A 27,976-nucleotide genomic window follows, 5' to 3' on the forward strand; every position below is an offset into this window, starting at 1 on the left:
TGATCCTTCGAGGTCCAACAATTCGAAGCATATCTTTCGATTACCTCGAAGGATCGACGGTATCCTTCGAGGCTATCCTTCGATGCAGACAAACATACAACTTATTGGCGAAGTCAAACTAGGAGGATAGTTGACTTGGTCAACTTACAGACTCACTTAGGACATCGTTTACATACAGACCGAATACAGACAAAGTACAGACACAAGTGCACCAACAAACTCCCCCTTGGCTGTAGCTTTGTCTTTATCTTCTATAGTTGTAGACTCGTCTCGAACTTCGACGGTCTTTGGTCTTCGAGTTACCAAAACTCTGATGTCCTTTCAAGTCTTCAATGTCGGAGGATCTTGAAAGTCTTCACGTCTTGAAAGCCGAGAGTGTATCAACAAACTATCCGTTACATGCAGGAAGTGTGTTGACAAACTCCCCCTTAACATAAGCTCCCCCTTGGGTCATGCTCGTGAATGACTTGATCTTTATGAAGTTAGATCCTTGTGGTGTTGATGATGGCCAGCGGCAACTCGATCATCTTCATCTTTTTGAGCGCCTTCTCGTCGTGTCTTCATTCCAAAGCTTGTCATCGACCATGTTCTCCTAGCCTTTAGAATCTGCACATGCAAGAAATCTAAACGCGTAATGAGAACAACTGCTTGGAACATAGTATAAGCAAATGACACGCGAATGACCATGTCACAATCAAACACCGTCCGACAGTTTGAAAGTTTAATAAATTTGTCAATTTTAGTTTTAACTTTCAAAACTTGCAAATTTCGACCGTTTATGAAGATTTAGTCAATCCGGTTTTCGTTCAGGTTTCAGGCAACGAAAACTTGAGTTCCAACATCGTACGATCGAAAATAAAGTAGAAAGAAAATCTTTTTGGCTTTTATAAAGTTTATATTAAAACACACCTAAAATCTTTTTGGTATTTTAGAAATTAAAAGACAACAATTTAAAATCCTTTGAGTGTTATCAAACGACATCACCGCTAATGTCGTGCTGATATGCACCAAACGACGAAACTGTTTAAAAGAAACACAATAAAAGTTAAGCAGTAAATAAATATATACAAACATTCTTTTTGCGAGTTTCGAGGGTAAGAGAATCATATCAGTGTACGGTCATGCCAAAACACTCTTGTTGTTCAGTTAATTAACATTAAGATAAGCATCCTATAACAATTATCGGTATCGTTGTCCACTTAAGCTCAACTTATCAGATGTAATCATGGCGAGGGGATACGTTAAGGTATGATTTATACTTACCGACCGGTGTTCATCCACATCACGACACATTCCCGTATCAAGGTATGCACGAGAGTTCATCTTACCGGTGAGTATACCGATTATCATCTGTTTGACCGTATAAATTGTGAGATACTCACTTATTTTGATTTGAAAACAAGCCCTTTGTGATATAATCACTTATTGATGAGGAACTTGATTTTCATATGCATGAGGGCACAGGTGCAAGTCCGTGAACAGGTCAGTACTTCCGTACAGCAGAGAGACGAACTTGACACCCGGATAAATGTGATATTTTTATCACTTATTTGTTTTGGACATGTGATTGTTTATCACTTATTGAGGTCGAATGCAGTATGTAATATGTACACGTATGTATAGTATCATGGAAGATCTAGACATGCGTCCCCGTTATTTTTCGGTAAAAGATACAACCATGATACCCAGATGATAAGCAGCATAAAGACCGAATATCTCAGAACCTCGGCAATCTATCAAACGAAATTTCGGTACTAAGACCATATGCCAATGAATGGTTCCCACCTGGTCTTCAGTCGATTAAGATTTATATCACCCTGAACACTTTAAAATGATTGTGAGCCTACCGATACATCTTATATAGAGCTGCTTATCGTTTTGCATTTAAGATTTAAAGAGGTTTGGATAGACCACTGATGTACTATCATTTTCTCTTTTGCTCGCCAGGAAACTCATTTTTGTTTTTCTATTGTTTTTGTGTTTTTGAAATTTTTCGATGTTTTTGTATTTTCCGATTTTTGGATTTACTCCCCCTAAAATCAACAAACTAAGATAAATTTAAAAACACACAAAGATATTTACAAAAATGATTTTCCGATGTTTTTGTTGGTTTACTCTTGCTTGACCTTGATGCCGTTTACCAAAATTAAGTTTTATCAGAAAAGATTTAACAAATTTTGGAAAAGTGAGTTGGCATGTCGGTAAGTGGTGCGGACCATGACAACATTGATGAGTTTCATATTGAAACAATCACGTGTGAGGTAATATAATGAGTTTCATATTGAAACACTCACGTGTGAGGTGATATCCGAGATCAACGTGTCAGGTCAAAGAGTGCTGTTCGAGATAATAATAATTCACAAAGTAGCTTAAAAATCAACAGATATAGGAGAGATTAGAAATTTTAAAAACCGTATCCTGCAACTATTTCGTGCATTGCAAGGAATCTGAGCATTCTCCCAAACTGGATATCCACCCGGTGTGGACTTCAAGGTCGATTTTGTAGCTACTGAATAATCTCTTGACAACAACAAGATCAGAAACCTCCGGGTCCGGCTGGTCTTCCACATTGTACCAGCGAAGGTCTTTGACTTTCTCTTTCAGAAATGGTGTGCGGATGTTCAATCCATGCAAAGGCATCGGCACACATTTCACTTCATTCGTTCCTGAGGACCCGATCTAAAACCAGAATGACCAAATTTTCGGCACGTTCTTCATTTGGTCGAATTTTGCAACTTCATTCAGCCACATTTTCTTTTTCTTTCCTCTCTCTCCATCAAAGGCAACAATTTCTTCTGTCGCCTATCTTGTGCAAGGACATTCCACTATCAACAATCCTATGACTATCGATAGTTCCTCCTGGAACTTCCTGCACACTCACTCAAAGATTAGTTGGAGAGTGGGACCCAAGCCTTCATAGACTTGGGTTGCCCCTGAGAATCAAGAAATGTAATTTCAATTTCCTGATAATTTTCAAGCACAACACCTCCCCCTGAACTTTCACCTGATTTAGGTTTCCAAGTTTGTTTTTGTTTACCAGATTTTTGTTTTTGTTTACCAGATTGTGTATTATGTATAATTTCTGGTTTTAATGGTTGTGACAAACTCGGTTTCCTTTTAACCGCCGTTTCCGGTTTTAAAGCCTTTTCGATCACCTTTACATTTTTACGTCGTTGTTTTGTTTCTTGTTCTTTAATAGTGCGTTTATCATGTTTTGGAGAAACAGGACGACGTTGTGAGTGACCTCGTTCAGTGGGGGTTCTTTCAACAAAATTTGGTTTGGGCGAGTTTGTGCAGTCTTTAATGATGTGCCCAAACTTCCCACATTTGAAGCAAATTCTCCTTTCAACAAACTTAGGAGAATTTGATCGACTAGCAGATGTCGAACCTGTAGAACCTGAGGTACTTGCTCTTTCATCACACCCGTTTGTGTGTTGGGTGTAATTGTTATCGCTGTTACGCTTCAAAATCTTGACTTTTTGTACAAAATCGGTGTTTGATTTGTTTTCAAAAGTCTCAATTTTATCCGTACCCTTTGATGCTACAAATTTAACATCTTTTGCTTTCTTCTTGTAATGAGCTCCTTTTGATTCAACCTTAGCCTTTGGCTTTGGAGCTCGTTGTTGTTGTTTACCCTTAAAACCAATTGGTTGTTGCTTTGTCGGTGATTTCTGATTTCCAAATTGTTTTCTGATTTCAGCCTTTGGAATTGGATCACATTGAGTTACAGTAACTCCAGGGATCGTCTTTCCCAAAAACTTGCTTGTGTTATCTTCAAAAACTTTATCAATCAAGGATGGATTGACATTTTTAATTGGAAAATCATTGTTTGAATAAATTTTAACATCTCCGACCAAAGTGTATACCAAATTATTGCTTTCAACAGCAAACACACTTTCTTTGTCATTCTTGACATCTTTGACAGGATTTATCACTTTCTTGGCAACAGGTTGCACTACAGGAGTAGGAGGATCACAAAGAATATGATTCTCAATTGGAATTTCTACTCCTTTCGCCTCATCAAGTGATTCATCCTGGTCATTCACATCTGATTCATCATCTGAAGAATCACATTCCTCAATAGTTGGAGGACTTTGATTTGAAGCACATGATGACTTTTCTTTGTCATCAGATGAGCCCTCCGATGAATTGTCCGGTTTGAACCCTAGCCCAGTAGCAAATTTCTCAACGTTAAGAGGCACACTGGGTTCATACCGAGGCATTTCCTCTTCATCGGGCATCTTGGTATAGTTGTTCATCAAGGGGGGTGGACACGCATTATACCCTACACCTTTCACATTACCTTTCAGTTTTTGAACGTCTATGATGTGATCGAGCACAAATCGGGAGTTAGAATAACTCTCCAACTTTTGCTTGATAGCATCATGCTCGCATTTGGCAATGGCTAACTCCTTTTTGGTTTCCTCAACAAGATTAATATAATCGTTAATACTAACTTGTTTATGATAAACAACTTTGTTCAATTCGGAAACACTTTTCTTTAGGGTTTCAATTACAGATTTAAAATCCTTTTCGTTTTGAGTTAACACCATGTTTGCCTCTCTGCACTTGGACAGTTCAATAACCAAACTTTGATTGTGACTATGAACCGTTTCAGATTCACGTTTCAATTCATCACATTTAAGTTTCATATCGGCACAATCACTACATACGCTAGGAGTTTTAGCTTGAACCTGACTTGTAGAATCTGTGACATTATCCACAAAGGCAGTCTGAGAAGAGAAAGATCCATCTTCAGTGAGAATCTTCTCCATTTCGCTCGATGTAGCATCAGCTTTCTTGATCAAGTCAGATTTTTGAACTTTTGTCTCCTTGGCATCATCCGACAAGTTATCAGCTTCAGCTTCAGAATCAGTTCTTTCGTTTAAATCTGATTCTTCATCTAAACCTGATTCTTCATCCGAGCTGCCACTATATCCTGAACTGTCATCATTTCCCGAAGGTTCATCATCATTGACATTTTTGACAATTTCAGCATAGAACGCAGTTCTTGTTTGATCACCGTTTCCCAACTGTATGACCGGACCACAATCGACACTTGGATCAAGTTGAGGCTGTGTTGTGGAAACTTGGGCTTGTACTTGGGTTTGATTGGACTGTGGACACGGAGAAGAACTTGTATTGGATTCAAACTCCGTTTGAAGCTTCGGTTGCTGAACAAAACTAGAACTAGCTGAAGGGCCAAAACCAGGCAAATACACTTCCGTGCTTTGAGTAGGTGTAATCCTTTTGGCTTTTCGAATTTCCACTTCGTTCTTTTGCTCCAACTTCTGAATGAATTCATAGATATTAACATTGACAGCATCTAAAACGCCCGTATGCTTTAAAAACTCTATGAATGGGCTCCACTTTGGAGGTAGAGCATCAGCAAACCGTGCTACTATTTCCTGTTGGGATGTACGAACACCAGAATAACACATTTCACACATCAAATGATAATAACGAGTAGTCATATCATTTAGAGTTTCATTCTCTAAGAAATGAAATGATTCGAATTTCTTTTTCAACAGATCCTGGCGTGTCTTTCTAGTAGCTGCATATCCTTCCCCTCCCGCTACCGAAAGATTCTGCATGTTTTGATTTTGATTCGACACCATTGCCCATTGACTTGAACTTATTGACTGTTGTTGTTTAGGTATGGTACTCGTCATATACTCAGCCATCGACATCTGTTTTAGATCTGGTTGTGAGTCCGTACTCCAATCCCAAGGACTAGTACAACTCATTTTGATCAAATATAAGTACCAAACCTACACACCACAAACTGTTAAGTGCAAAAACAGATATGAATCGAAAGATGCAACCTGTTCGAAAGATCAATACTTGTTCGAATGATCAACAAGGTTCGAATGATCCTTGTTGAGTTTCGAACAAAGACTTCGAAGGATGACTTCGAAAGATTGACTATACGAAGGATCCTTATCTTTCGAAAGATGATTTCGAAAGATTCTCCTTATGTTTCGAACACAGGTCTCGAAAGATGACACTTGTTCGAAGAATCAACAGTGTTCGAAGGATCACTGTTGATGGCTCGAACAATAACCTCGAAAGATAACCTTGAAAGATTCACCCAACACGAAGGATCCTTATCTTTCGTAATGAACAGTAACTCGAAGGATGTATCTATCGAAAAGATTCCTTGACTCGAAGGATAACACACTGACTTCGAAAGATGTTCGAAGGATGGTTATCTTTCGAATCACCTTGATCGAAGGATGATCCTTCGAGCTCGAAAGTTATCTTTCGACGGTCTGACACACTGACAAAAGTACGACAGGTTGGTGAAAAGTTGATGTGGTTGGTGAGCCAACTTTCGGCAGAAAGGATGTTCTGCCACCAACTTTTCCACCAACTATTTGACTTTCAAAAAGTTTACCCAAAATGGCAACCTTATCAACAAGATCTGGTCACCGGAAACACACCGGAGATATGGCCGGAAAAATCAAAGTCACTTAAAAACAAGTTTTCAAGTTACCCAACCCAACCTTGAACACTCCCGAAGGTTTAGAAACCGTTTTTCAGTTTAAACAAGCAAGAAAACCACCAAAAACGGGTGCTAAACCAAGTGTTCAAACACACCAAAGATCTTGAACAACCCGGTTTTAAACAAGGTAAAGAGCCAAGCTCTGATACCACTTGTAGGTCCCTTTTCGCGGAGGATTACGAACCTAAACCTTGTTATACTAACCTACTAGCAAGTGCGGAATCCAAGCTAGTAGGCAAACCGAGATGAAGCAAGTAGAGAAACAACACACAAGAGTTCACCGATTAACACCACTGTATTAATACGTATGAAGGTTCCGGTTACAAGCACAATGTTTACAATCAGTTTGCAAACTCTCAAAGTGTATGTGTGTGTGTTTTCAGACAGAGTATCCTCTCTATCTCTCGGATGTGCTCTCTCTTGGTGTCTAACTGAAATACAACACACTGCATGGGTATATATACCCATACACAGCAGGTCTTGGTCGAAGGATCCGATAGATGGTCCAAAGGATCATCTATCGATGACAACATATTCGAATGATCAGCAATGACCTCGAAGGATGATCCTTCGAGGTCCAACAATTCGAAGCATATCTTTCGATTACCTCGAAGGATCGACAGTATCCTTCGAGGCTATCCTTCGATGCAGACAAACATACAACTTATTGGCCAAGTCAAACTAGGAGGATAGTTGACTTGATCAACTTACAGACTCACTTAGGACATCGTTTACATACAGACCGAATACAGACAAAGTACAGACACAAGTGCACCAACAATATTCTACAGCATCCCTTTTCATGGTTGGCCAGTAGTATCCTGTTCTAAGGATCCTTGAGAATAATGCCCTGCCCCCAGTGTGGTTTCCACAATCTCCTTCATGGAAGTCTCTTAACACTTCTTCGATTTCAGGATCCTCAATACATCTTAAATATGGTCCTGCAAGGGATCGTTTATATAGCACATTATTTAAGATTGTAAATTGGGATACCTTAATCCTGAAAGCTCTAGGATTTTCTCCCATCGGAATCTCCCCGTGTTGCAAGTATTTCACGATTGGTGAGACCCATGATCCTGCATAAGATTGAGCTTCTTCATTAGGGATTACTGCAGTATCCTCTTCTATTTCCATGGCCACTTGATTTTCAATAGCAGGAGCCAGGATATGGATGATAGGGATACTTATGTCTTCTGGAATTTTTAAGGATGATCCTAAGTTGGCCAATGCATCAGCTTCCGTGTTATCCTCCCTTGGTACCTGTGTTAAGCTGAAAGAAACAAAAGAGAGTGCCAATTCTTTGACTATCTCTAAATATTTGGTTAGTTTTTCACCTTTAACAGCATAGGATCCATTAAAGTGATTGGTGATCAATAATGAGTCTACATATACTTTAAGATATTTTACCCCCATATCCTTAGCAATTTGTAAGGCAGCAATTAAGGCTTCATATTCAGCCTCATTGTTAGTTGCTTGGAACTCACAGGCTATGGAGTGGGGTATTATGTCCCCCTGTGGCGATTTTAGTAGTATTCCGAGCCCTGTGCCCTTGACATTTGAGGATCCATCAGTGTGTAGTATCCAAGGATCCTTGGTCTCATCCAGCTGTTGGACCTCCAATTCTGCTTCTCTTTGTAGATCACTACTGAAATCAGCCACAAAGTCAGCTAGTGCTTGGGATTTAATGGCTGTTCTTGGCTCATATCTTATATCATGGGCACTAAGCTTTACTGCCCACTTAGCCATTCTTCCTGACATCTCTGGTTTCCTGAGGACATTCTTAATTGGAAAGTTAGTTCTAACAACAATAGTATGGGTTTCAAAATAATGCCTTAACTTAGTTGATGCCATGATTAATGCAAGAATAAGTTTTTCGAGGTGTGAGTACCTGGATTCGGCATCAAGTAAACTCTTACTTACATAGTAGATAGGATATTGTGTACCTTCATGATCCTTCACAAGGACAGCACTTACAGCGGTTGAGGATACCGCCAAATATAAGGATAACACATCTCCTTTTTCGGGTTTTGATAATGCTGGTGCTGAGGACATATATTCTTTAAGGGCTTGTAAAGCATTCTCATGTTTCTCAGTCCATTCAAACTTCTTGTTCTTCCTTAGGATATCGTAAAATTCTTTACATTTTTCTGAGGATTTTGATATGAACCTGTTCAGAGCTGCTATCCTGCCTGTTAGCCTTTGCACATCCTTAGCATTGGCAGGGGACTTGATGTTTACTAGTGCTTTAATTTGCTCCGGACTTGCTTCAATGCCTCTCTGAGTTACCATATATCCTAGGAATTTACCTGCCCTAACACCAAAGTGGCACTTTGAAGGATTAAGCTTCATGTTATATTTATCAAGGATATCAAATGCTTCTTCCAAATCCCTTAGGTGATCCCCAGCTTTCTTTGATTTGACTACCATATCATCTATGTATACTTCCATAGTTTGTCCAATTTGATCTTTGAACATCATATTCACCAGCCTTTGATATGTTGCACCTGCATTTCTTAATCCAAAAGGCATGGCAATATAACAATACAAACCTGTTGGGGTCATAAAGGTTGTATCCTCCTGGTCAGATGGTTCCATCTGAATTTGTTGGAATCCAGATGATGCATCCATAAAGGTTAACAGTTCATGCCCCGCTGTTGCATCCACCATGGAGTCAATGTGGGGTAATGGGAAAGGATCCTTGGGACATGCCTTATTCAGATCGGTGAAATCGACACATACCCTCCACTTTCCATTTTTCTTTTGGACAACAACCACATTGGCTAACCATTTTGGATATTTTACCTCTCTGATCATACCTGCTCGAAATAGTCTTTCTACTTCTTCTTGGATAATGGCATTCCTTTCTGGTGCAAACTTCCTCCTTTTTTGATGGGTTGGTTTTATAGACCTGTCAATGCCAAGTTTATGAGTTATGATATCCTTAGATATACCTGTCATATCTTCGTGTTTCCATGCAAAGGTAGACTTTCTTCTCTTGAGGAAGGATATCATGTCTTCTTTCATCTTGCCAAGGATCCCTGATCCGATGTAGATTTTTGATTCAGGATCACTAGGATCCAAAAGGATTTCGTCCACATCTTGTTCCCTTGCCTCCAAGACATTCCTCGGAGGATACTGTAATTGCTATTGCTCCCTTGGCTTCGAGGTTAGCTTCATGGATGAGGTATAACAATCCTTAGCCTCCTGCTGATCACTGTCGATCTTGATTATTCCCCATGGGCTAGGGAGCTTCACACATTGATGGTAGGTGGACGGGACTGCTTTCATATCATGTATCCAAGGCCTGCCAAGGATAACATTGCAACAAGACAAACAGTCAATAACGCAAAATTTCTGGTAATTATGTAATCCTTCCACGTAGATTGGGAGTTTGATGTCCCCCAGAGTTTTCTTCGTTTCCCCACTGAATCCTACAAGCACGGAGGATCTTGGTGTGATGTTTGATTCTGGGATTCCCATCTTCTTCAGAACATCAAGCTGGATAATGTTCACTGAGCTTCCTCCATCAATAAGGATCCTGCGGACAAAATGGTTAGAGATAAAGAGAGTGATAACTAAACTATCATGATGAGGATCCTGAATGTTAATGCGATCATCCTCATCAAACGTTATCATCTTCCCTTCTGAGACACTTGATGTTCTAATAGGCCTTTCTCCATTATCCATTTTTGACTCCTTTGCATGTCTTTTGGCCGCCGAGAAGGATGTACCACAGATGTCTGATCCTCCGGAAATAAAGTTGATCACTTGTGCATTTGCCGGAGGTGCTGGAGCCTTTTCAGGGATCCTTTCAGGATCCTGAGTCCTTTGCTTTTTTCTTCCCAACAATTCTTTTAGGTGCCCCTTGCTTAACAGATATCCAATCTCTTTTCTTAAAGCTATGCATTCTTCAGTTAGATGCCCGAAATCCTCATGGTATGCACACCATTTTGACTTGTCTTTAGTCCCGGATGGTTTATCGTTCTTCCTGGGCCATCTAGCCTTTTCACCTAGATTCTGCATTGCAAGGATCAGTTCATGATTATCAACGGAAAAACAGTATTCTGAGATTGGAGGATAATCTTCATCATCCTCTTCTTGGTCAACAGCATGCACATTCTGGTTATCGTTTCTATGGTAGGATTTGAACTTATTGCTCTTGAAGGAGGATCCATGCTTCTCCTGTTTTGAGGATCCTACTTGTCTCTCCTGGATCCTCTTGTCATCCTCTAGCCGGATGAACCTGAGTGCTCGAGTTCTTACTTCATCTAGATTCCTGCATGGTGTCATAACAAGATCATCATAGAATAATGAATCCTTAAGCAGTCCCATTTTGAAGGCTTCAACAGCCGTAGCCATATCCAAGTTGGGGATGTCCAAGGATTCCTTACTAAATTTAGTTATATAATCCCTTAATGATTCATTATGATTTTGAGTTATCCTGTACAAATCACTAGTTAATCTTTCAAATTTTCTACTACAAGAGAATTGGTTATTGAATAAATTAACTAAATTAGCAAATGAAGTAATAGAGTAAGGGGGAAGACTTAGTAGCCACTTAAGAGCTGATCCAGTAAGAGTGGATCCAAATCCTTTACATAGGCATGCTTCCTTCAACTTTTCTGGGATAGGATTGATCTCCATCCTCTCCCTGTATTATGCTATGTGTTCCTCTGGATCCGTTGTACCATCATACAGCTTCATAGTAGGGATATGGAACCTTTTGGGTACCTCTGCATCACAAATTGGTGGTGCAAAGCGAGATACCTTGTGGCTTCCATCTGCAATCTCTGGGATAGGCTTGACTACCCCTGGAACACTTGAGATCATATCTTTTAGCTTCTGCAACTCCCTGGCCATAGCATGATTGGTACCTGTATCCTGCATGAATCCACGGTTAGTGGTAGGATAATTATTTAAAGTGTTACCTCCCATTGGGTTCAAGTTAGGGAATCCATATTGCTGGGATTCTGGAACAACGGAGGGACCAGTGGAAGCAATGGTCTGCATTGGAATGAAGTCCCCTTGATGGACATCTAGACTTCCTGTTTGCAAACTTTTTAGGGATCCTGGCATCTGGAAGGATCCTGGTGTCTGGGATGATCCTGGAACGGAGGAGGATCCTTGAACCTGGGATGATCCTGGAACAAAGGAGGATCCTTGGCCCTGGAATGATCCTGGAACGAAGTAGGATCCTTGAAACTGCTGTGCCCCCGGATAGGCTCCCGGATTCATGAGGGATCCCAAATGCTGGGGGTAGGATCCTGCCAGCTGGAAGTGTGAGCCTAATGCCTGAGTCATTGCTGTCGATCCGTGGTGCAATCCTCTTGAATCTCCTATGATTTGCACGTCTGGAATTCTTGATGGCTGAGAAGTAATCATTGGAGTATCAAAGCTCAAGGATTTGGGCATTAGTGGAGAATGATCTTCTGCCGTTTTCTTCTGTCTTTTGAGATCTCCAATTTCCCTGAGGACCCTTTCATTAGTTTCATCCTGCCGCTGCATACGATCCTTCATCTGCAAAATCAAAGTAAATACATCACTAGTACTGGGAATACAAGAATTCATAGCAGAAGGAGATGGAGTTTTAGAAGTAGTAGGAGTTTGTCTCTTCTCAGCATTCTTCTGGGATCCTGCCGGTGGTGGAGGCAGAATGTTCTGGGACGAGGTGACTGCAGACATTGCCGTGGACATGTTTTTCAATGATGAAGCCATGTAATTCTTTGAAATGATTTCGAACAAAAGGTTTTCTTATGAATGAAGCACCAATGGCCCCACGGTGGGCGCCAAACTGTTTTGGTCAAAAATCACACAAGGATAATGTAACCAAACTTTATGTAAATGGGGTATGATGCTTGGTTAATTATAAAAATAAAGGATCACTTTTATGAGAAATATGCAAAGACACAATGATTTATACGAGGAAAAAGCCCTTGATCAATATATGATCTCCGGCATAAAAAACCTCGGGTGATGGCAACTACCGATCACCAAACTTCAATATAAGAACAAAATGGTTACAACTTCGGATGATAATGAGCTGAGTACAAGGATCACTATTGTTTCGAGTGTCTAAGTGTGTGAGAGTTGCGTTGTATGTCGTGTGTGTTCTTCCAAATGAGGAAGAGTGGTATTTATACAAGTGTAGGTGACCTATTTTAGGTAAAAAGACTAATAATCAGCTCATTACCCCTTTAGAAATAAAAGACAATCTAGCCTAAATTGCCGCCCATAAATCAAGCTAAGTTTCCATATCCTTTGCAACGTCTATCTTCGATTAAGCTAATGCCATAATTGTGAAGACGCGTCCCTTGGTTATGATGCTAAGAGCGTATCCTGCTAGATGTTCCTGCAAAATAATATTGTATTAAACGAAGGTAACCGTTAGCATGAGGATCCTATAATGGTCCATGATCCTGATCCTGAAGTCCTGCTGAGGATCACTGTCTGTCAAAGAAACAAGGATCACCGGTTAGGATCACGTGTAAGGATCATGCATAATAAAAATCCAGCCCTAACAAGTATTAAATATAGTTTTGACTCATACTATGCGTTTAAAAAGCGTAAAAGTCGGTATTTAATGATTTTCGAGTTATTTAAGGAAACCTGTGATTTTGATCAGTGTTTGTTTCTGAGGCTTAAAATATTTTATTTAACATATGAAATCAGTAGGAAAAGGTTTGGTATCAAAATGTTATGTAAAACTCATTTTATCAAAGAAAAGGGCAATTTTGTCAATACCGAAATTACACTAGAACTCTATAATATAATCAATATAAAATTTGATAAAACTTTCCAAAAATACCTAAATATTATATTATATCAGTGGGTAGAAAGTTTGGTACCAAAATATGGGTTTAAATATGATTTATACTAAACATGCTATTTAATTAATAAAAAGCTTTCATTTTACGGTATTGCACATAACTTTTATTTTAGACCACGAACTGATGTCAAATTTTAAGGACATGTTCATAAATCAGTAATAAAGGTTTTTTTCCTCTCACATTTTCAAAAATCTTGTTTTAATGTGAAAATGGCATAATGGTTAACTTTTAAGGATTTAACGGAAACATGCAAAGATTAGGATTTCAAAGGAACCATGTTATATAATCTCAGAGGGTTATACTAACATGTAATATGGTCCTAAAGGAACCCTAAGGCACATCTAAACTAAGCTAAATCGGGTCAGAACTGAAAGTCAAAGCAAAAGTCTACTTTTGCGACTTTCGGTTGCGAACCAAGCCTAAACTCAGAATTGTCGGGTTGAACATGCCTAAACATGTTCTTATATTATTTACCAAGTTATTTTAGTGTTAAAACATGTTCCATAACCTCTGCATTATCATTTATGAATTAATCTGTAAAAACTGATTCTGTTGACTTTTTATTAATAAGTTTGACCCGACAATTGACTGATTAATGTGATAATTAGAAGGTGTCCTTTTAAGGGTTTATTAACTAAATAATTACCAACACATAGCCACTTTCAATTTGAATAATGGCTGGACGGTTAGTGATTAATCATAATGTCAAAGCTTAATTATGATAATTTTGACTTTCGGTCATTAAGCTAGTAAAACTTAAACTTAGGAAGCTAAGAACACTTACTAGGGTCCTAAGCATGAATTTAGAACTTGAGAAAGTTTCCTTAAGCTCTAGGAGGCTTCAGATAGAGAGTTGTGAAGTAAAACTTCAAATGTGCAAATGAACAAGTGAAACAATGGGGTTTTATATAGGAGATTTGAAGTTGCTAAGATCATTACACCTATTTAGGGAGGCTCCCAGATGATTACATGTGTTGTGGTGGCAGAAAAAACCATCAAACAAGCCCCTAGAATCGAGAAAATGCATGCAAAGGCGGTGGAACATACTGAACCTACAGCTGTGCACGTTTTTCTGTTACTGGCACTTCTACGTGGCCCACGTAGACCCCAGAGGAGGGTTACGCGCCCCGCGAGGCTCCCTTCTAACCGGACAGAAACTTTCATTAATTGCAATTTCAGTCCCTGGTCCTTCATTACTTGTTTTATCTTTCGTTTATTGCATTTTTAACCACCAAACTTAACTTTTAAGGGTCTTGAGTCTTCAAACAATCATCATTATTCTTTCGGTTAGTTACGAGGTCACCCGAACAGTCTTAAATTGCAACGTTGACGCATTTGATCCTTAATTCTTGAAATTTCCACTTTATTCATTTATGTGCGTCGAAACTCCACGAATTTATTATCCAATATTCATGGAAGTATAAGGAAGTATTACAAAGCCTCGGAAATGTTAAAAGGTCACTCAAAGGTAACTTTAAACATGTTGACACATTTAACCCTTATGCTTTGTAAACTTTTCAATTTAAGCATAAACGACTTTCTATGTCCGATATTTTATTCATTAAAGAATACGAACGTTTTGTGAGGTCAATCAGAGGCACAAGAATGGCATGTTGACACTTTGGATCCTTTTACTTACATATTCACATTGTTTGACAATTTTAGTCCCTCGGAATCAATTCCATACACGTTTAAAGTCCATGACACGTGTCTTTATTATATTGGACATGATTTTGCGAGGTGTTACACATAGTGGCTACAGGAAAGGAACTTGAGAGCATGGGAGTTTCGGTAACAAGCGAACTAACCGTGGAAATGGGTAACGGAAAGACAGTGAAGTTTTGGCTGGATCGTTGGACCGGTGACAGGACTCTCAGAGAGATGTTTCCGGCAATATTCAAGATCGTTACCAACAAACATGCACTCGTTGCGGAAAATACAACAGTTTTACATGATGAGATCCAATGGTACATTAGCTGTATCCGACCACCGAACACGGATGAGGAATGGGCCCAGTGGTCCAATTTGATGCAACAGATTAACAACACAAAGATTAAGAGAGGCGAAGACAGGTGGATATGGAAGTCTGATAGTAGAGGGATGTTTTCGGTCACTGCAATCAGAAATCATTTAAGTATAATCAATGCCAGTAGTGATGCGGAAGAATGGAAGTTTTGGAATCGCTGGTCTCCGCCAAAGGTAAACTACTTCATTTGGAGAAACGGTGATAGAGAAGATCCAGGTGAAGCGAGAACCGGCTAAGAGAAGTTTCCCATTATTGTGCTCAAGATGTGGACTTCAAGAGGAAACTTTGGACCACCTTATATGCGACTGCACGAAATCACAGACAATATGGAAAAACATCCTTATTTGACCAACTTATATGTCCTTCGATCATGCAAAGATGTGTTGGAATTTGGATATAACTTAAAAGGATCAAGTGAGTGGAAGAAAATCATTAACGTAGCAATTCAAGCGACCATTTGGAACATCTGGAAATCCCGTAACGATAAAGAATTCGAAGGATATCTACGAAACGACAAGGAGATAACGGAGATAATAAAGGAGGACAGCTTCATTTGATTAAAAACCAGGTCGAAATTTCAGAATATTGTGTGGGATAGATGGGCGGATTTTAATATAAGAGACATAATAAGATAGATGTAATATAAAAGGGTGTGTTAGTTTTATTTTCTTGTCTTGTATTGTTGGGTTTTTATAGCATTTGCTGGCCCTGTTTTATCTATCAATCTTACCGTTCAAAAAAACTTAAGAGAAGTCTTTTTGTTTTAGTTCTTTTTTAAAAAGTGTTGAAACTTCAAAAGATTATATAATGATTTTTAATTTTCTCGCTCACTCTTAATTTCATAAATGGAATTAAGATTTCGTCCAAAAATCGTTATCATCAGTTAAATTTTAACAATTTCCAAAAGTCGTTATCATCAGTTTAATTTTAACATTTTTTTTTTGAAAAGCAAATTTTGACAATTCTATTGATTAGTCTAGATACAAATTCTTTAATCCATTCCATTCACTTCAACTAATCCTGAACAAAATATTGAAATCAAGCTTGTTATACAGGAGTAATTAGTTGTGCAAATTATTAGCAAGTTGCTAGGTATTACTCATATTTGCAAATTAATTAACGTTAAACAAGTCGATCTAAAACACAACCCAAACACGACACTTTATGTGTGTGCGACAAAACAAGTTAATAAATTGATATATATCATGTTCAGATTAACCAATTCAACCCGTTAACCCGACACGATTTACACCATAGTGAATACGGTAAATCACACAAATTAACCTTTACGTTATACTCAAGCTGCAATTCATACCTTTTACTATTAAATCGTTCAAACCCAACATTTATGTTCATTTTTTGCTACAGAGTATAACCTTTAATACAAACGACGTTTGTTTTCTTAGTTAACAGCCCTCACATGAATTATCATCACTTCCCCCCCCCCCATCTCTTTCTCTTTCTAAACATTTAATTTAAACGCACCCTCACCGAAATATACTTGCAAACGCCGCTCAATTCCACCTTGATTTGCAAAATATTTTGTCACAAAACTGTCAAGTTTACCGATGGCAAAAAATACAGCTACGGCCGTTGTAGACGACAAGGAAGTCTATTCCCATATAATGATTTCACTTCCTCTTCAACATCTTTCAATTTGAACAAAAAATATAATTTATTACAAAATGAAATCAAACATAAAGAGACGACTGACCAGCAACTACTAACATCCACTATCCACTAATGTTCTTCATCCTGGCAACTACAACCACAACCATCACAATCTCTGGTCGAAAACACCAACCCCAACTATTTTGACCATGTTTGTGTTAAAATATTCCGCTACTGAACATCGTATTTGCGTTAATTCGTTGATTTGGAAACTAAACGGTGGTGTGGTCAAACTTTCCATGGATTCAAAGTTACAAAGATGGTGGTGGGATGGGTGGCGACAACTTCATGGTAACCGTTGGTGGTGTTTTGACCGGATCTAGGGTAGGGTGGGTAGGGAGTGACAGTGGTGCTGGTCGGATGGAGTAGAGAAGAAGAAGGGTAAAGAGAGGCTTGTGGTTGGCTGGTGTTGGTGAGGCTGTGGTGGACACCTTTGAGTTCATTCAACATTAATAGCTTACTTTTCTTCAACTTTTTAGGAATCCTCTTTATTAAATTAAATTTATTTGTGTCTAAGTTCATATTTATCAGAAATTGAATACTTTGAATACAGAAAATCAAAACTCACTATTAGAACAAAGCTCATAATCGTTAGTTGAATACTGAAAAGAAAAATTCATTATTGAATATTGAAGATGACCAAGTTGTGTGTGAGGTTATGACTTAGGGAAAGAGAAAGAGAGGTTGACTATGGTTTACAAAATATATATTAAATAAAAGGCTTTACAAAAGACGATAATACCCTCACATGCAACACATGTGACTGTAAACGAATCGAACGAACACGAACAACTTTGTTCGTGTTCGTTCGTTAAGGAAATAAATATGTTTACGAATGGTTCATGAACACTTATCGAACAAGATTTTATGTTCGTGTTTGTTCCAAAAGAAAATGAGCGTGTTCACGAAAACAAATAAATTTGGCAAACGCGGCGGAGGATAAAGGTAGATGGCTCAGCGAGTAGCACTGGAACTTGAATCCCCTATTTTGGAACGGAGGTCAACTATATTCGCCGATGTAAATAATGATAAATGAAAGGGAAATGGTGCATAAACAATGTGAAAGAGGGTTTTCTAGTTTAATTGTTAAGGTAATAAAATAAATAAAAGTTTAATAATATAAAAATTATAGATAAAATATATGAAAGTACAAAAATATTCAATTAAAACACAAACATATGAATATCAACATAAACAAACGCAAATGAACGAATGTTGATGAACACGTTCATGAACACCGTACCGAACATTCACGAACACAATCGAACGAACGAGACCTCTATTCATGTTCGTTCATTTAACAAATCGAACGAAATTTCTTGTTCATGTTCGTTCGTTTATTAAACGAACGGACATAAACGAACTTCCCGCGGAACGGTTCACGAACTGTTCGCTGAACGTTCGGTTCGTTTACTGCCCTACATGTGAGGGGAGATAACTTGAAAAACTAACGTAGTTTGTGTTAAAGGTTGACCCCCGTAACAAAATATGAACATATAGGTCCGGTTTGGGCGATTTTATAGTAAAAGCTATAAAGTGCAGTTTAGCTATAATATAAAGGTTGATTTGTGCAATTTTATATAGTGAATATACACCATTGGATGATATATTACCAAATATATGGTGATGGAAGTTTATTAAATGTCAGTGAGTTATATTGGATGATCCATCAAGTGATTGATCTTTTTTAAAATATCAACGTCTAAATCATATGATAATCCAAAACAGAAATATAAGCCGTGACAACCAAATATGATCAACTTTACAATCAACTTGGGATGCTTTTAAATTTTGAGACCACTAACCCAGTTTCAGCCAATTATACAACCAACCAGGGCCATATTCAAAAGATGTGTAAATCTGTATCCAGACTTAAATATTGGGTCCACTCCTTGCCACCACCACATGTGGGATTTTTGTTTAGAAACAGATGGCGCACATATACAATCATATATTACGAGACAACCAACTGCAACATTAATTCCACGTGCCACTAACAATGATGCAGTATCCAGGCTCATATGTGCCATGTGAGACATTTATTAGCTCTGAGATCACCAATTTCAACAACTATTACCACGACTGATTCCAACAAACATTACCACGATAGAGATAACTTAAATATAGTACAAGTAATGATAATTTGTGACCGAGTTGTAAATTGATATTTTCCTACAACAAGAAAGACTAACAAAATATTTACCCAGAAAATCTCAAATATATACCGCAGGTCATTTTATTTTATATATTTATTTCTTTCTAAGTATAGCGACTATTGTTGGCAGTGACAATTTTTTCTGTTCCAAAGCAGCGGCAACTTCGCAACCATCACTTGTTGCTAATACTCAATTTTGTAGTTGTAGCGTCAAGCTTCACGAGACTGAGCTAATTATTTTACTCCAAAGCAATAGGGTGCTGACAATGCATGACTCTCGGGTCACCTAATAACAAATCGATCAACATCTATTTTGATGACGTGGGTACTCGAAGATTCCAGTCAGCCAAGTCAAAGTCAACGGTAATCGTAAAAATAAAATAAACTACGCTAAACACAAGCAAGAAGCTGAAAGTCAAAAGAAACTGAAAGCTCCTAGCCCAGAGCTGATACACCCACAGCTGATGACAAGAAGGTAAAATCATTGTACAACCTTGGGACTTGAATTGAAGAAGTCAAAGTAAACAGACAAACCTCTATAAAGCATAAAAATGTCCTCCAGTAACACAAAACCTAAAACATACTCAAAGAGGCAAGGCTAACCCTGCAAGCAACATCATGGAAGGAAAAGATTACCAGGACTAGAAGATATACATCTGGCATGAGGCTCCTTGGACAGAATTAGTCTGCCTATATAAGGAGAGCCTTGTTACAGCCAGAAGTAAGTTATTCTCTCACTCTCTCACTCTAAAACTCTTATCCTTTCTCTAGCTAAGACTCTTAAGAACATTCTACTGATTCTCACGTCGGAGTCCAAACGCGGGAGGCCACCTCTCTCGTTAAGGCTAATGGTGTTCTTTGGTTGCAGATTCCAATCAAGTTGCACTCTCCCATATGCCCGCTCCGTTGTGCACTACTACATCTCCAAGTACTACCCGAGCAGGACCCGATTTTAATTCAACCCCATATCCCATGCCTGATGGTTCACTCGGGCTGGGGAGCTATCCTGCTAGCTCACCTCTTGTACTCCCAAGAAGCCCAGAGTATGCCGTTGAACAGCTCCTCCAACAGGCTCAAGCGGCTACCCCGTCTCCACAAACTACATTCGAAGAAGCCCTTAGATCGTTACCCTTGGCTAGCAGAGCCGTAGCTGCAAGCTTGTCACCACCTTCGAGCTTTCAACAGGGTTTCCCCTTTTATGGTGCTCAATATCCCCAAATGGCAGCTCTCTTGGCCCAACTAAGCCAATAGCTCGCTGGAAGCCAGATGTGGCAAGCTGGTCAGGTTGGACCACAAGCTCAAACTCAATCGAGTGTTCAGGCAGGAGCCAACGCTAGTGGGGCAGGGGTGAATCTTGATATACCCTCCAGGCCTTATAAGTCTAGCTCGTTATCATGTTTCTCCGATGAGATAGCCAACTATGTCTTTCAAACAAAGATAAAGATGCCACCAAATGTCAAGACATACGGTGGGTATGGAAGACCCCGAGGACCATGTCCAAGTCTTCACATGAGCTGCTATAGTTGAACATTAGAATAACGCTGAATGTTGCCATATGTTCATGTAAACCCTCATCGGGCCATCTATACTATGGTTCTGTGGGCTCCCCACTAGAAGCATAAAATCCTTCGATGACCTATATAAAAGCTTCCTAGCCAACTTTACCCCTCAAAAGAGATGTACCAGAGACGCCACCGTCACGAATCAGATCAAACAAAAAGACCACGAAGATCTCCGGGCATTCATAGAAAGATTTAAAAGGGAAAGTCTGATGTACAACGGGGCAACTGAGAAAATGAGGGAGCAATAAAACTGGACGGAGCTACCCCTCCCATACAAAGGGTCAAGGTTCCAACCCTTCGTTGATCGACGACCCTTTAGGCCTTACGAAGGAGGAAGATTCGAAGATAGAAAAAGATCTCCTCGTACGAGTCGAAATCAGGACAAGGACAAACAGATCTTCACCCTTCTCACCAAGACACCCTAAGAGGTCTTGTCAACAGAACAGGTCAAGTACAACTTTCGACATCCCCGACTGCTTTCTAAAGCCGCTAGCAAAAGAGATTTAAGCAAATTTTGTGCCTTCCATAACGACCCAAGGCACCACATCAATGATTGCTATGAGCTGAAAAAGTGAATAGAAGAGGTTGTCAAGTCGGGGGAGCTCGCTCACTTGGTGAAGGAAATAAAAGACAAAAAGGATGGGAAGAAGGAAGTTTAGTATAAACATGGTTTGGTCGGAAAGCAAACAAGAAGGAAAAAGGAGGTGGGCCATACCATGGAATCAACAGTTCATTTACTTCCCTCCTACGGATCCAAATGATAAGCAGGAGCATCCCATCATTGTGGAGGCCGAGATAGAAGGCTTCCTACTCGACAGGGTTTACATGGATCCAGGAGCAGCTTCCAATATCATGTATCAAAGATGTTTCGACCTACTCAGAAATGAAACAAAAGCTCGTCTGCAAGCCACTGATACGTCCTTAGAAGCTTCACTTGGAAAAAGGTACAACCCTTAGGAAAAATAACACTGAACTTTTGTTTCAGGGACGGAGACTTTTCAAGAATAGAGGAGCTTACTTTTATTGTTGTAAGTTCCCCTTCAAACTATAACCCGTTGATAGGAAATCCGGGACTCGTAGCATTTGATGTTGTGGTGTCCACGACGCACAGAATGATGAAGTTTCCAACGAACAAGGGTATTGCTTCGCTGGTACCAACACAAGAAGCTCTCTTGATTGCGTCCATGGAAATAAAAGAAAGGGAATGCAACAAGGAAAATGAAAGCCCAGTTGAAGAAATAAGCATCAATGACTCCAACCAAGAACAAAAGAAAAGAATCAATAATCACCTCCCTGGATCAAACACAGGCTGATTGATCTCCTCCGGGGGAACACAGACGTGTTTGCTTGGTGCTCGGGAGAAGACATGCTCCAAGACATCAAGGAGACATCCCACAATATCAAATCAATCAACATGAAATTAAACCCAAACAAATGCTCCTTTGGGGTTTGAAGAAGGAAAGTTCCTCGGTCACATTGTGGGGAAACAAAGCATAAAAGGAAATCTGGACAAGGTCCGAGCTGTTGCAGAGATGAAGTCCCCAAGAACCAAAAAGGAAGTTGAAAGCCTTAATGGAAAAATAGTAGCCCTTAAGCACTTCCTCCCCAAGTCAGCAGAAAGATCATTACTATTCTTCAAGACATTGAAGAACTGTGCCGATAAGAAAAACTTTATGTGGACGGAGGAAGCAGAAGCGACCTTCATAGCACTCAAAGAGCTCATAGCTTCCCTGCCAACCATGGCAACACCTAGGAAAGAAGAAACAATCAAAGTCTACCTGTTGGCAGGTTCACAGACTATAAATATCTCATTTACTTTATGATTTACGTGCTCTGTGCTCACAATCATCTAAGCTAACAACTCCTTAAAAATGTTTATTCACAGGACAAGAAGCAATAAGCTTTGTGCTTGTGGTGGAAAGAGGAAAGGAGCAGATACCGGTGTACTTTGTGAGCAAGGTTCTAAAAGCAGTTGAAGTCAATTACTCCCCAATCGAGAAGCTGGTACTAGCACTAGTACATACGGCTAAAAGGCTAAGGAGACACTTCCAAGCTCATCCAATTCAGGTCCTCACTGATCAAACACTAAGGCCTATATTAGAAAAACCCGAAGACTCAGGAAGGTTGGCTAAGTGGGTCGTAGGGTTGGGGGAGCACAAGATTGAGTACGTACCAACGAAGGCTTACAAATGACAGGTATTAATTATCAGACTTCTTGACACAAATTGCCAGTGGTCAAGGAGGTAAATAAGGTAGAGGAAGAAGGATGCCAAACGGTAATCCCAGGGAAATGGACATTATTTTCAGATGGAGCTTCTACTATAGAAGGTTCCGGGGAAGGTCTCATCATAACATACCCACACGGAACCGAACATACTTATACACTTTGTCTTGATTCTCCCTGCACAAATAATAAAGCTGAATATGAAGCATTTTTGGCTGGGTTGCGATTAGAAAAAACCATGAAGGTCGAGGAGCCGCATGGTTTCAACGATTCGAGATTGGTAGCAAGCCAATCGGGGGGAGAATACACAACAAGGGAACCATCAATGGTAAAATACAAGGAAAGAGTTAAAGAACTGATGGGTAGCTTCAAATCTTGCTCACTAACTTAAGTGTAAAAAACAAAGAACAAACAAGCAGATGCCTTGAGTAAGCTAGCTTCCTTGAAGTTTGCAAACCTTACAAAGAATGTGCTTGTGGAAGTGCTTAAGGAAAGATCTATTAAAGAAGCTGAAATTCTAGACGTGGTGATAGAAAATGAAGACACATGGATGACACCCGTTCAACGGTTCTTAGAAGACGGAAAGCTACCCCCATAGAATCAGAAGCTACCAAGATAAGGAAAAAATCCAAGCAATATGTCCTAGAAGAAGGGAAGCTTTGCAAGAAAGGTTACATCTCCCCGTTGCTACGATGTGTAGGCCTAAACCAGAGAAACTATTTGATAAAAGAAGTTCACGAGGGTATCTGTGGATCACATGCGGGAGTAAGAACAATTGTAGCAATGCTGATGAATATGGGTTACTTCTGGCCCATGATGCATAAAGATACGGCTGAAGTCATCTACAAATGTGAAGCATGCCAACTACATGCCCAAGTCAAAGCAAGTCTGAAACATGACCTTGTCCCTATCCTGGCTGCCTGGCCATTCTATAAGTGGGGAATGGATATAGTGGGGCCCTTCCCTCAGGCATCTGGACAAGTAAAGTTCCTCCTAGTGGCTGTAGACTATTTGACAAAATGGCCAGAAGTTAATCCATTTGCAAAAGTCTCAGGAAAGAATGTCATCAACTTAATATGCAGGTTCGGGCTACTAGGGGAGATAGTAACTGACAATGGGAAGCAGTTCGCAGAGAAACCATTTAGCACCTGTTGTCAAGAACTCCAAAACTAGCAGGTCTTCAGCTCTGTCTGTTATCCACAATCAAACAGACAAGCAGAGCGAATGAATCGCAACATTGTAGAGGGGCTAAAGACTCGGCTGGGGAGATATGGCAAATAGTGGGTAGAGGAGCTCCCCAGTGTATTATGGGCCATTCGCACTTTGGAAAAGACAAGCCATCAAAAGACCCCATACAGCCTCGTATACGGCTCAGAAGCTATGATACCTACAAAGATCGGTGTTAGAACGCTGAGAAGTTCTAAGAAAAACAACACCTCAATTGATTTAGAGATACTCTTGAATCTTGACCTACTTGAGGAAGCCAGAGAAGCCGCTTTGATTCGAGAAGCAAAGTACAAACATAAAATGGAAGCCTACTACAATGCAAGGGTCCAGAAGGAAGCCTTCAAACCTGGTGACCTGGTACTCAGAAACAACGAGGCAAGTAGACAAGAAGACCTTGGAAAAATGGGCCCAAAATGGGAAGGCCCATACATTATCAGTGAGATACACAAAGGAGGTTCCTACAAGCTTGAAACACCTGATAGTCAGAAGGTTCCAAGGCATTGGAACGGCAAGCACCTCAAAAAATTCATAGTCTAAATGACTAATGTAATGACAAAAAACAAACTTGTACTTGGCTAAATCAGTTTAATGGAAACAAAGATAGCTCTTTTGTTAAGAAACCTTTTTTCTTTTTTAATTGGTCTATCCTAAGGGTGAGCTCCTCCAAACAAAGCTCCAGGGAATCCGACACTATATCTACCCATGAAACGGGGATGAGATCCTAGGCCATATCGCTCAACAAGGAACAAGACGCTATACCTTCTTGTATACAGGGTGAGTTCCTAAAACAATACAACTCCATAGACTAAAGGAAGCTTCTTCCAATTCCTTTATGAAAAATACAAATAAGCACAAAAACTACAAGCTTATTCCCTTGCAAAAAAGCAAGTAAACACAAACTTACAAGGAAATAACCGAATCAAACATTATGAAATCACAAAGAAAGTCCATGAAAGAGGGTAAACACCTCACACCAATTCTATTTCATAGGCTAACATTATAGAACATAATAAGCTTATGCGCAGTATACCACAATAACAAAAATGAAATTTGGACTAGAAAAGAGATAGAACTACAACAACTTGCATTAATTCTCTCCAAAAAGACTCGAACCAGGTGATAGAAACACTTTGTTTTGAAATCTTTGTGGAAGAAGACATTGCAAAAAACACAACTGTCCAAGCCAAACACAAGTTTGATAACAGAAATAATAAAGAAAAAATCAATGCAAATGCACAAGTTTAAAATGTTAAGGGAAGCTAAAAACCCATAGTTGGGCAGCTCCCATTCGATTAAAAGCATAAGTTCAAACATCATAAGCCCACATAGGGGCATAACAAACAACCACAGGACAGTTAACATTGTCCATACAATAACCACATCAAAAGACCAACAAGGATTATTAGGCCGAATGAGAATCGCTAACGCCAGTGAAGAGAGGATTCTTGCTTAAAGGGAGATTGTCAAATAAGTCATCGAGGTCATCACCTTCATCATCACCAGAAGCAACAAAAGTCTTTTCAACCCTCACAGAAGACAAAGGGGAACATCAATAAGAATGGACATGGAAGAAACTGGCTCAGGATCTGGAATTACCTTCAACTTCTTCGAAGAAGGACCAGCATCATCACCTTCCTTGTCACTGGTCTCGAACAAGGCCCGCTTAGTAGAAGCTATCGAAAGCAACTGCTCGCATAGCTCCTTGTTTAAACCTGCCGGTTCCAAAGCTTAAAGTTCGGCTATGGGACGATCAACTATCCAAGACAAGGCTTCCACATAAGGGTAGGAAAGGGGCTCCATCTTCTTCACAGCGTCAACAAAACCAGGGAGAGAGTTTGGCTTGAAGGTAGGAAGCTTCTCTATAGATTCCCCCTAGAAGCAGCATCAAATCTTGCAATAAGACATGTGTGACAACCATGAGCCATTGCCTTAGAGTAAATACCTGCAAGATGTTGATTAAACTCTTGGCTGTGAAGAAGGTAAGTTGTAAAACGGCTAAACCGGACCCAATCACCTATTTCCTATCATCGGTAACATGCTCCTGCCTATACTTAGCCCTCTCAATACCAAAATCTGCTCTCTCCTTAGCCAACTGATTATGTGGTTCGAAAGGATTCATGTCAAAAGTGTTTGGGTCGAAACAGTTCGTGTTGAGACGGTTTGGGTCAAAACGATACATGTCGAAACGATTGAAGATCCAATGAATTTACTTTAATTCCTTTACATACAGAAGGATTTTGAATTCCTTTAGTTAAATGAATTTAAAGGAATTCATGTCAAATTCTATGAAATTCCAATTCCAATGCCATTGTCAACCAAACTGTAACACCTCGGAAATTTTTGTTGATTATATGATGATACGTGTCCAAACACTCTCAGATTATACCAAATTGCTAGACGATAGGGACTAATTTTGTAAAATTTTGGCGGAATGATTGTGGAGGGACCATTTATGTCATCATGCCAATAATTTGGCCACTGAGTGACCCTTACGGACCGTAAAGCTTAATATCTTACGAACCGTAAGGAAGGTAATTATTTGTAACTGGCAAGGTCTTACGGACCTGATGAAACAATGGTTAACCAAGGGGGTTAACTCACTGGTCTCGTCAAGTAGGGTTAACTGGCTGGATCGTCCATCGGTTGATCTCCTGCACAAGGAAACAAACCATGACTCGTAACAAGGAGGATAGGGTGGGGGTGCTCCTTGTTACCACTCTCCGGCGTGAGAATCAGTAATTTGCTTAAGAGCAAAGTGTGATAGTAGTAGTAGTAGTAGTAAGAGAGTTGTGAAGAGATACCTCAAACCTGGTTTGGGATGGGTATTTATCGCCGAGGAGTGAAGGAGGGTGGTTGAGGGGACAGACTGACGACGTGCCGCCCTTATGCAGGTGTGTCACGCTTGTCAGTTGTGGAGGTGAAGCTACGTCCTAATGCAGTGTTAGTCTGTTGCTTATGGATGGACTGACAGGCGACTGTCATTGGTGCCACTTGCTCTGTGGTGTGAGTCCCACTTACCTTAGGGACAGGATGCGGTGCCGGGCCCATCACTGTCTGCGGTAACTGTTGATGTAACCGCGTTTCCGTTCTGACAAAGACATCTGCGGGATGCAGTGCATGCCACATCGCCGCTTGTGGTGACTGTTGCTGTTGCCCAGATCCCTTGTCATGACGAAAATGTTCATAGGTTGCGGTGCCAACCGCATCGCTATGCACACCCGTTTTCATACACAAGGTATGGCTTCTTCTTATCCCTGTACCGATTGGATTCGAAGGGTGTATTCATGCGTGCCCGCACGGACATAGATAAGTTCTTGCTGGTGGGGGTTTTTGATAAGGGTAATGGTCACTCGCGGTCATGCTGACACGAGATCTAGGACCATACCCCTTCAAGTCCCCCCAATCTAGTGTTGCTGCCTCGTGCAAGTTGCATGTGGGAGGAGCACTGGACTATGGTTTCTAGAAGGTAGCTTGGAGTCTGGAGAAGATTCTAGGCCATGTTGATGGCTTCTGCTTCGCGTAAATCAAGCTGGGGATCTGGTAGAGTCGTGTGACGTCTCTTCCGTACCGGTGAGTAAGTTTCGTCTGATGCGAAATTCTCAGCTTAGAGTTTCGACTCGGTAGCATGGTCTACCTTTTTCTGATGTCATTAGGGTTGGGTGTCACCTGTTGGTGTGTCCAACCAACCTCTGAGATCGTGACTGAAGGTGTCAGCAGGGTTCGAACCAACCTTTGAGACGGTGACGGAAGGTGTCCGCATCCGCAACTCTAGTTGTAAC

Source organism: Helianthus annuus, chromosome 11 (assembly GCF_002127325.2).
Source record: "Helianthus annuus cultivar XRQ/B chromosome 11, HanXRQr2.0-SUNRISE, whole genome shotgun sequence".
Lineage (NCBI taxonomy): Eukaryota > Viridiplantae > Streptophyta > Magnoliopsida > Asterales > Asteraceae > Helianthus > Helianthus annuus.